An 11,659-nucleotide genomic window follows, 5' to 3' on the forward strand; every position below is an offset into this window, starting at 1 on the left:
TTTCTCTAGTAAGCTTTGTCTCTGTGTGAAGACGCTGCTCAGTGCAAATCCGTGAATGGATGTTCCGAAGTGAAGTAAACTTCAATGGATTGCCCCTGCTTGCAGGTATTAGGAGCAATGAACACTGTGAAGGGATCTTATCGATTGGAAAACAGTTCATGCACATAACTCACTTCTAACAAGCTGGTTATCTGAATCAGATGTGTTAACTAAGAGAGACATGCAGAATATGATGCAATATATGCGAGGACTGCAATTGGAAACCGCTGGGCTTCATCATGTGTCATTCGCTGGTGAGAAAGCTTTAAGGCCGCATCCAAAACTCGCTGCCATGTGAGGCAATGACTTTTCAGGCAGCTTTTTGCACAAAGGCGCCTCATGAAAGTGATTTCGGACAGACTTCTGAGGTGGTTTAATGATATACACAACAAAATAGAACAGATTTTTGTGATAACTAAACAATTATTTAATTACTATAATACTGATTTCATCAAAAGTGCTAAACATTAGTCAGAAATATACATTTACACACAAACTGAACACCAAACGCAACTTTCAGAAGCCATCTTTTTTTTTTTTTTTTAGCTCAACTATCACGGAATGGAACGCACAGGATTGTGGCTTTCAACCAGCATAACAAATTTTTTTCTGAAGACAATCATCTATTGCAAATTAAAATGAAATAGGCTATCACTTCAACAGACTGTGAAAATTATGAAAATAGTTTAATTGTTAAATACAGTTGATGGATTAAAGGGTTAACTACTAACTATGATTATGATTCAACTATGATTCAAATGGTAAAATAACATTTTTAATTTACACCTTTGCAATAAGGTAAGGAATACAGACGAGCTACTATTATTCTGCTTAATGACACCTCAAGATATTAACAGATATAACAAAGAACTAAAAACAATTATATAACATAATATCCTAAATGCTACTACTAAAGTTTATTGCATGAGTTCACATGCGATACCTTAGGTAATAGGTAAAATGGATTTTGCTTGCTTTACTGGAAGGGAATCTTTGCTTTAAAACACAAATAACTATCTGGAAAAGAATCGATATTTATTATGGGTACCAACTTGGCAAGCTGCAGCAATAATCTTCAAACAAATGCACTGTTAAAAATTCTTGCTTCCAGAAAGGTGGAAAATCTGTGGAAATGATATGGCAACACTGGTCCCTTTGCAACAAAATACTAGAAGTTGAACGAACCCACTGGCTTTCACAGGAAAAAAAAAAGGCTTAATGTGCCAGTATGTGGCACACAACACACCATAACGAATGACTGTTTAAAAGCGCTGTGTCATCTGCTAACAGTAATGGATTGGTGGTGAATGGTGTTCAAGGTCTCTCAGTTTGGATGTTTGTTACTGGTAGCACATGGTTAGTGCGATGCTAAAGGGCATCTGCTTGCAGTGGATGTCTTTGCCAAGTGACCCATTCCCTGCGTTTTCCCCAGCAATCCCGCTGTATAGTTTACCCTTTGACCCTAATAGACATCCAGCCAAGAACAGAAACACACTTCCAATTTACACACACTTATTTCTCTCTCCCAGAGATTTATTAACAGGAAGTTAAGAACATCAGCTTGGCTGTTACCTTATCAAGAGGGCTTCAAATACAATATGTATGCATGCTTATGGGGGATGCAGTCTTGTTCGCACAAATGTTGTATGTCATTGATTCTTTGAGAGTGGCTGCTGCCCACTCTGTCTGCCAGATTCTTCTACTACAGTTTGCACTTTGATCATTTGAATGCAAAGCATGATTTTATAGTCCACTGCTTGCCAACTTCAATCAATTCAGAGGGCAATAAGTTTACAAGTATAAGATAATGGATATTTTGACTTATGGACAGAAAAAAAATAGTTCACTAAGGTAAATGTGGAGCACAACACTAATATCATAATGAAACTGCATGCCTTGGGGTATTGTGTTTGTTGAACAAATTCTTTAATATAAATGCATAGAAGACACTGTACATTTTGCCCAGCTGTTATTCCTTCATGCTTACTCTGCGTTAGGAAAGGGTTCTAGATCAGTGTTTCCCAAGCACTGTGGAATGTTGAACATTTAAAATACACTGTTGAATCTATAACAGAACTTATGACTTTATAAAATATTAGCGCTGTCAAAAGCTTAAAAGAATTTCAAAGTAATGAATAATAATCACAAAAATAAAAAATACAATTCATATTTGTAGACATAAAAATATTGGGTAAAAAATATGTGGATAAATAAATCTATAAAACTGAATTTATCACGTTAAAAATATGAGCTGTCAGAATATTACAAGAATTTCTAACAATAAATAATAATAATAATAATAAATTTGCAGACATTTTAAAATACAATTAATTAAAAACAAATATATAAAACAAGTTATAATTTCAAAAATATTAGGGCTGTCAAAATAATTTTTAAGGAATATTTAAGAATTTTAAAAAAATCATGATAACTGTAAATGAATTAGGTAAATAAATAAATAAATACAAACTTGCAGAAATACATAAAACAGAAATAATGACTACCATGAAATAATGAAAACCACAAGTTCCAAGACTGCTTCCAATTGAGAGGAAGCTGAAGTCTGTTACTCATCCACTGTATTGATTGTTTTTAGTGAATCATTGCAAAAAGTGTAATTTTAATAAGATTTATGATCATTCAGGATGATATTCAGTTTGGGTTAACAGGTGCACATTTTTGGTTTGGTGTCAGTGAAGGCGCCCTGTTTCTTACTGATGGCGCTGTGTGGATACGCAAGACAAAACGGTTTTGGAAACACTGTTCTAGATGTGTCAGGTTGGATGTTCATGTATCAAACCATGGCCTATTTTCTGATACTGTCTTGTCTTTGCAACCAGGCCTAGAATACAATTAATACAGATCCTCAACAGATAGCAGGCAGTGCTCAGCTAAAAAACATGAAGGGCAAATTATATTTTTAAATAAAGCAAAGGTGCAGGTAAAGACAGTGTTCAAATATAAATGAAGCAATAAGGGCAGATCATGTCTATAGATGATGTCCTCTGGCTCTGTCATAGTGGAAACCGTATCAGTAGTGACCAATTCAAAAGAAAACCATGACAAAAGAATCACAGTCGTCTGGTGCAGAGCAGCAGGGCACAGTATAATCTTCTGGCTGACCTTAAGAGTGGCGTCTGTCCAGCTTCTTTATCAGATAAGTGGATTCAGAAGAGGTGTGCGCTTGAAAACTCAGTCTCCTGACATTTCCACTGCTCATCCTAAAGCCCAAACTAAGAGAGGCCCCTCATATGACCGTTGTTTGGATTTCAGATAAGCGACGGGTCGTCTAGGTTTCTGTCTCTGCAATATGTATCCTCTTCTTTTACTGTCCACCTGAAACCATGAGGTCTGGCCAGCCACTGAATTATACTACTGCATGTCGCTTAAAGCATGCTATCTACCAAATCCCCATTCAGAATGGGATTAGACAGATGTTGATGTGCATCCTCTTGCCTTGATTGGATTATTCCTGCATCTCAGCACTCAGAGGGGTGGGAGGTAACAATAAAGCAAAATTGCCTGAGGAAATCATAATGATTCATATGTACAATCAGATCATACATAAGTCAAAGACCACCATGTGCAGAGATGTAAAAAATAAAATACAAATAAATGAATTTAATAAAATTAAAAATTATTAAATTAATTTAAATTTAAATTTTTTTTTTTAATTTTGAGAAACTTATTTGTTTGTCAACTCAATAGTTTATAATAATTCAAATATTTAATAATAATTTAAAATAACAATGAATAAATAATGCAAATATAACTATAACTATTGAATAAAAAAATGAAATAAAAATAATGAATAAAAACAAATAGTTAATTTATTTAATTTAATTTTTAATTAAAAGAAAATGTTAAAAGGATAGTTCCCTAACATTGAAATTATTGTAATTAATTTACTTACTCTCATGTTCTTTCAAAGCATAATACATTGGTTAGTCTTCTGAACACAAGCTTTAAGAAGATCCAAAAGGTCATATAGACTGCCTAAATTAAATCTGTTCATTATATAAATCATATCTCCTGACAAGACTTGGATTATTCATTCAACTCCTTTATGACCTTTTTGGATCTTTCTTTTTTTTGGTTACCTGGATTTTCAGTGGTACGTTTTCATTAGTGTTACGAAGATTAACCAACCTCTTATGGGTTTGGAACAGCATCAGGGTGAATAAATGATGACAGAATGAAACATTTTGGGTGAACTATCCCTTTAAGTAATGATAATCTGTTAAACGTGTTCTTAACATGTATCACAAATGTCTATATGAAATTGCAAAACATGAAAGGAGGCCAGAAGACTTCAGGCCTATAATTAGAAACCTAAAAACGCATGATAACACACCTGCCAAGAGCAATCCAGTTATCCAGCAAACATGTCTTTTTGTTAGTCCTGTAAGAGCCCATACACTGAAGCTGTCGGTTTGGTCTGAGACCTGTAGCTGTGCACTGCTGTATCTCAAGAAAAGATGCTTCTCTTCTTCTCTTCAGGCTAGGGGCCTCTTCTTCATCACTGTCTCATTTAAACTCTCCAACCATCGGCGCTACTGGCCATCACACACACACACACACACACACACACACGCATCATCCCTTGGCACAGCGTAGAGTTCAGTGCTTCCCTAGTGCTTCTTGTAGTGGAAAACAGCCCTGTGAGAGCACTTAGAATTGTTTGTACTTTTTTTGTCATAAGTTGCATCATTTTTAAAGCTTTTTTTAAACTGCATCAATCAAGTATCAACCTAAGAAACAGCCTTTGATCCATTCCTGATCTTAACCTTTAAATGGATACTCCATCCCAAAATAAATCTTTGTCATTAATCCGTCATCAAACCGCGCCAGAATGATGTGCTGTTTCTACGTGTATTTATGCTTTGATTTGAAAGAAAACAGCACATCCTTGTGGCGCGGCTGACACAGAAGAGCGTAGGCAGTTTGATTGATGTGGAGAGACACAGAGGAGACTGTCGACAAAGGAATGGTTGAATAAAGTTGTTATTTTTGTTTTCGTCTTGTACAAAAAGTACTCCGTCAGTTCATCATGTTACAGTTGAACCACTGATGGCAGATGGACTATTCTGACTTTGACAATGTAACTTACTTGGCAGCCTATGGGACAGTCACAAGCCTCCCGGTTTTCATCCAAAATATCTTAAATTATGTTCCGAAGATGAACAAAGGTTTTACGAGTTTGGAACGACATGGAGTGATTAATGAGAACATTTTCATTTTGGGGAGGAGTATACCTTAAATATTTAACCATCAGCAATTTAAGGAACATTATGGGTTACTGAGACAACCCATTCATTTTTTTTAAGAAATACTTTCAATTTATGCGCGCACACACACACATACATATTTATATATGTATAACAGTCCTAAATCATGGGACTGCCACTCCATTCTCAATGGACAGGCCACCACATAAAAAAAAAAAAAAAAAAAAAACTATGGCAGGATCTGTGGGCAGTGCATGGTTATTTCACATCCTCCTGGCCAGGGAATGAACCTTCCATAGTACACTTACATTATGAATAAGGATCTGGTCATTGTTTATTCATCACAATTCAACTGAGGTTCCAGAGTCTCTCTCTCTTCCAGCACACCCAAACATATTTATACACAGACAGGTCAGTTCCAGGCAGTGACACTATATTTATATATATATATATATATATATATATATATATATATATATATATATATATAGATATGATGTTTAGACAGGGACATCTGTAAAGTTTATATATATGCCTCTGTCTAGTTTACAGTGTATCCGTTATGGTCAAATCATTCTTCCTCTTCAAACATAGCTCTCGCGTCTCTATATACCTCCCTCACAGGTGGCCACTCATTGAGATTCAGTGGAGAGAAATCCAATCAATAAAGCTGCACTGGACCGTCATGGTATAAATCAAATCCTCTTCTATCCACTGAAGTTATATATACTAGAACTTCAGTGGATTTGGGTTTATACGCTGAGGTTATTCAGTGACATGCAGACATTTCATGCTTAAAAGAACATGACCTGTTAATGGCAACTGGAAGAGCAGTCGGTGAGGAACAGGGACTTTGCTTTTACAGGTGAGCGGGAAGACATGAGTGACAGTTGCAGACGGTCTACAGGTCACACAAGGCAACGTGCCTGCTCTTTCAGCTGATTTCTGGGTGCCAGGGGTCCACACACCTCCAGAGGAAGGATTATGCTTTGCTGCTCTCAATGCACAAAATTATGCACACTAAAACTCTGGAAAAAAAAGTGCAACTGTTGGAAAAAAACACCTTGATGATTATTTTATTGCCAGGCAATACTATATACTGTTTTAAAAGTAATCTGCTAGAACTCTAAAAAACTAAACATCGCCAAGTAACGGCTATCATCACTCATACAAGTGAAAGATTACTTTCACAGCAATATGCTGGCGATGCATGGAACGATGCCTGCTCAACTCCGACTCGCTGTAAAGTAATATCAGTATCACTGTGTAGGCAGCGCGCTGACTCACAATGGTGGATGGACTAATGCCATGCTCTGATGGCATGTGAGAGACGGCAGCAGCATATCAGCAGAATGGGAGGAGGACATGTTTTTGATATAATGTGTGCCTTTATTCAACCGACACAAGAGTCAATACGACTTTTGAACTTTCATGTTCTTGGACTATACTAACAGGCAACTAGGTTGTACTTTTTCATTTGGAGCATAAAGCCTCTTGACCTAGCTGCTTCTTTGTCCGTGTAATGCAAGATGAGCAATCCCAGCATTCAACACTGGCCCTTGCTATGGAAAATATTAGTTAGAAAAATCTTATCCATCCTACCAAGCCAAGCTATACAACAGTGTTTATTTAAGTACTACTGTTTAAATGTTTAGAGTTGATTTCTTTAATGGGGTCATATGATGCGATTTCAATTGTTCCTTTCTCTTTGGGGTGTTACACGCTCTTGGTGCATGAAGAAGATCTGTAAAGTTGCAAAGACTAAAGTCTCAAATCCAAAGAGATATTCTTTACCAAAGTAACATTGTCAAGCCCCCCTGAAATGGCTCATTCAAACACACCCCCACATGTCTACGTCAATATGTGGAAATATTTGTGTAATGGCGCCCAAATGTTCAAGCGAAGAAAGAAGGTGAGGTTCAGTAACTACAGTTAGTGTTGAAGCAGCCATGTCAGTGAGATGCTGTATGTATCTAGGTGAAATCAAAAGCACTTTATCTGGCCTTCCGAAAGAAGATGCATTTAGGAATCTTTAAGATTACTTACAAAAGAAAAGCAACGCATTTATGGACGACCGTTTCGTGAATCTAGGAGAGGAGGTTATTCTGACTTTGCTATGACAATCTGGCGCTTCTGAATCAGCTACTGTAAGTATGTTCTGTTATTAGTTTAAGTATTAGCTATTAACTGTTCAAGTGCTGAGTTTTGCCAGTATATCTGCGTCACACGTGTGTGTGTGTGTGTGTGTGGGCGCATGTGTGTGTGCGAGAGAGAGAGACAGGGTCACATCACATTGAATCAGCTGTCTTAACCGTCCGTGGCTTGTGTGCTGCAAACACATACGAGCTTCATCACTCTTTCTGTCACGCCACTTTGTTCCCCTTTCAAGCTTTAACTGATGGTAAAACTAAGGACATTATAAACTGTCTTTACATTTATCTTGAAAGATGAAGTTTCCCGATTATGGAAAAGGGCGATACATTTCCGACGAGTGCTTGCGGTGTTCGGCCAATCACAGCGCACTTGCGCACTTGGTCAGTTGGCCAATCAGAGCAGACTGCGCTAGTCGGAAGGAGGGACTTTGTAGAAAACAACATGTTTGAGAGAGGTGGGGGATTGAGGACCTACAATAATGTACAGTATTTGAAAAAAATGTTTGTGTTTTTTTGAACATTAAAGCATGTCAACATATTCTGTTACACCAAATATACAAAATAATGATCTTTAAAAAAAGCATCATATGACCCGTTTAATGACACTGACTGTACCCACAGAATAAACATCTCAAGGCATAGCTAAAAGTCCAGCATGGCAGCAGACATAAGTTTGGACTGAAAATCTAAACTTCCACACAGCACATGGGACTCGTTGTAGACAGGAGGCCAGAATTCAATATACTTATAGCTGCCCAAAGCCTATCCAATGATAAATGTCTGCTGTCCAGTTCCAAGAGGGACGGACTCATTCCAAATCAATTGAACCTTGTTATTCAACAATTACGCTCGGCTTTTTGCTGCAATAATGATGGAAAGAGGGTCACTGGCAGACAAGGCATCATAAATACTCAACGCCGCTGAATATTGCTGTATACTAAATTCTTGACATGGCCCATCTTTCCTGCATTACCCAGTCACTGCAGGGACATAAGTTAGAAGCTTGTGAGGAGAACTGCAGCGGCAAACAGATTTACGGTAGAAAAATTTACATGAGTGACAGCAACATTGCCAGCCAAAAAATACAAAAAATAAAAATAGCAGCAACAATTGTACGGTTGGATTCACAACAGGATAATTTGGGAATTTAATTATTAAATTCATAAAAGACTCATAATAAACATTCAGTTCCTTAGAATTTATTCACACACCCACACCCCAGACATAATTCAGTCAAATGCGATTTGGTTTTCAAGGACTCATATTTAAAAATGAGTGTATAATATACTTTAATTATGAGATTAATAATGATACACATGATGTGTAACAAAAGCTTATATCTCACAAAAAAAAAAAAAAAATAGATAGATAAAATTATATATATATATATATTTGTCTGATATGCAGTTGGTCTAAAATAAATCAGTCAGCAAGTCATCCTCTCATGCCAAAGGAAAGATTCAGCTGTGTCATTAGAAGAAAGGTGACACCATGAGTGCATTGTTACAATGGTTCACAAATGAAAGAACAAGAACAATGAACAGAAAGATGACAGGTGCATTGCCCCACGCACACAGCGATGAACTGGAACTGATAGCGCAGGGGCTGTTGGGTAGGTTTTCTCCCTGGCAAATGTAGCCTTCATTAGATGCACGGAGAGCCAGTGCCTACAGGCTACACCACACTCAGAAACTGGAGAGGGACCAGAGTTCCTGTTTATGGCAAACTCACAAAAAACTCTTCCTGTCAAAATAGAAGTCTTCCTCTTTGATTATACATAAAACATACTCACAGATGCACTCAAATGTTGTCTCATAAGTCCCATAACCAAGCAAACTACTTTCCCGAAGGAAATACCAGTGCTTGCAAGAACAAGAATAATGTTTACAACAAGCTGCATGCACTGCTTTATCGTTGACAAATGATAAAAGAAGACATTTGCAAGTTTTGTTCTCTACAATGAATTGAGGGGTAAATATCCATATAATCCAGCAGTCTTTTTGTTTTCTGTCTTAAAAAATCTATTCATATTACTATTGCAGTGTGAGAAACCGCTACAAAGAAATACAGTACGAGGCTGAGCTGTCTAAATGAATCAAACCGAATCATAAACAATTTCAGACCTTTTTGCACACCCATTTGATGATTAGATCAAAAGAGTGATTCTAAACAGCTTATAGACAACACACATGACATGATTGTTGAAATATTATCAGAGAAAATCATTCTCAGGTTGGTATACATCAATCCCACCCCAGTAAAAAATTCTAATGATGCCCCTGGGCTACACATAAAAATCAGCACAGTATAAACAACCACAGAGCACAACAGTTTGGTTCCAGAATTAAACTCTATAAGTGTTAAATAAGTGCACAGAATACAGGACCAATCATAATTCAGTATACAATATATATATAAGAAAGACCAATCACAGTTAAGTATTTAATGCAATGACATCATACCCGTTAGCTATCATCACATGATCCCTCATCCTCAAAACACAGTGCTGCCTTGCAAAAACTGTAAACAGACAAACTAATCATGACATGTCACATTAATAACTGAAGCACAACTAAAGCTCAAAATTCAAGTCAGCTTTTTTTTCTTTTACGTAATAATTTTTCATCATCACATTCAAATCATGGATTTCTCTGAAACAATGTCTATTCCCTGTTTTTGATTAAGAGAAATGGTTGTATAAGGGAAACACAGCAAGAGCACAGAGAAAAAGAGAGAGAGCAGGAAAGACAATGTGTGTGTATGTGTGTATGTGTGTATGTGTGTGTGTGGGTGTGGGTGTGTGCGTGTGCACACATGAGTGATTTAGAAAATTACATTCAGCCTGTGGTAACATCCACAATGGCCTCACAGCACTCCTCAACTCACTCATCCTGCCTGATTCACCTTCACCACACTCTCAGTTATCAGCCCCACAGGATTCACTGGGTACTGGGCCACAGCCCCATGAATAACGAATTCAAACGGCCCTTAAATACAACAGCGGGTGATTAACGAAGTGATTAATATTGATGTTTCGTTGCCAGCTGAAATATACAGGATACATGCAGTAGAGCATGATCCATATTTTCAAGCCGACTAACATTAAACACTCTGTTTGACCTGAGTTAGATGTGGCAGACCTGCTGACCTGCGGTGCAATGTGGCAGATTTTCAGCTTTTCTATAAAAGCCTTCTGTAAAAACACAAAGATGGGCCATGAAATAGAAATGTACTTTCATTAACCTTCATTTGAGAGCACCACAATTGTCCATCTAAGTAAACCAAAGAGGATTCCTCTTACGCGAACGAATGAATCATACAGTCTCTGAGCAGCAAGGCCTCTGAATAACAAATCAGCCTTTTGCCTCCATTTAATCCTCAAATCTGTATTTCTGCCGATACTGTGTATGTTGTATGCTGTACATGAAAAAAAAAAGGTCGCAGTAAAACACAAATCAGAGCTCACCTATTTTATACTCATTTATTCATACCGCTGTTTATCAATCAACCCCTGTCTGAACTCTTCTAAGCGTTGTGCTGCACACAAACTAGAGCAATGCCCTTCAGGTTTTGAACAGTAGGCCACTAACTGAAAATTACTGGTTTTAGAGTAGTTTTAAGCACTATTCGGACGGGACTAGTTTTCTAAACTACGTTTGAGTTTCGATTCTTACCACCTGACATCTGTGATTTTCATGTACCAATTCGGACGGGACTAGTATCTCCGTGTTTATTACAGAGGTGGGAGGGTCTGATTTGTGCATCTGGGCGTCACAGAGATCACGCGCTCTGTATGCGTGCATTGCATTCATTCAGAATGATTGCCAATAGTATTATTACACAATAAATACTAAATGGCTAGTATAGCAAACCTTGTTAATGTGTGGTTCCTTTTAGTTTAACTTGTTTTCCTTTTTTTTTTTTTTAATGTAACTGAGTACATAATGAACGTGAGTAATCTTACCTGATGCTGATATTACAATAGCCGGTATTAACAGTTTACGCGATCTTGCTCTTGATTTTATTATTTGTATTTTTTATTATTATTATTTATTTGCCGCTAAGCAAATATATCAAACATCTGCACGGTAAGAGCATCCACGGTAATTCACGTTGGCCAAAACACACATGGAAACGCGTTGTGAAATAAAATATCACCGGCAATCACAGACATTCACTTTCGGACGGGATTAGTTTTCTCAGAGGATCACTGAGTTTGCTGAAAAACGGTAGGTAATT

Source organism: Carassius auratus, chromosome 2 (genome assembly GCF_003368295.1).
Source record: "Carassius auratus strain Wakin chromosome 2, ASM336829v1, whole genome shotgun sequence".
NCBI classification, from domain to species: Eukaryota; Metazoa; Chordata; class Actinopteri; order Cypriniformes; family Cyprinidae; genus Carassius; species Carassius auratus.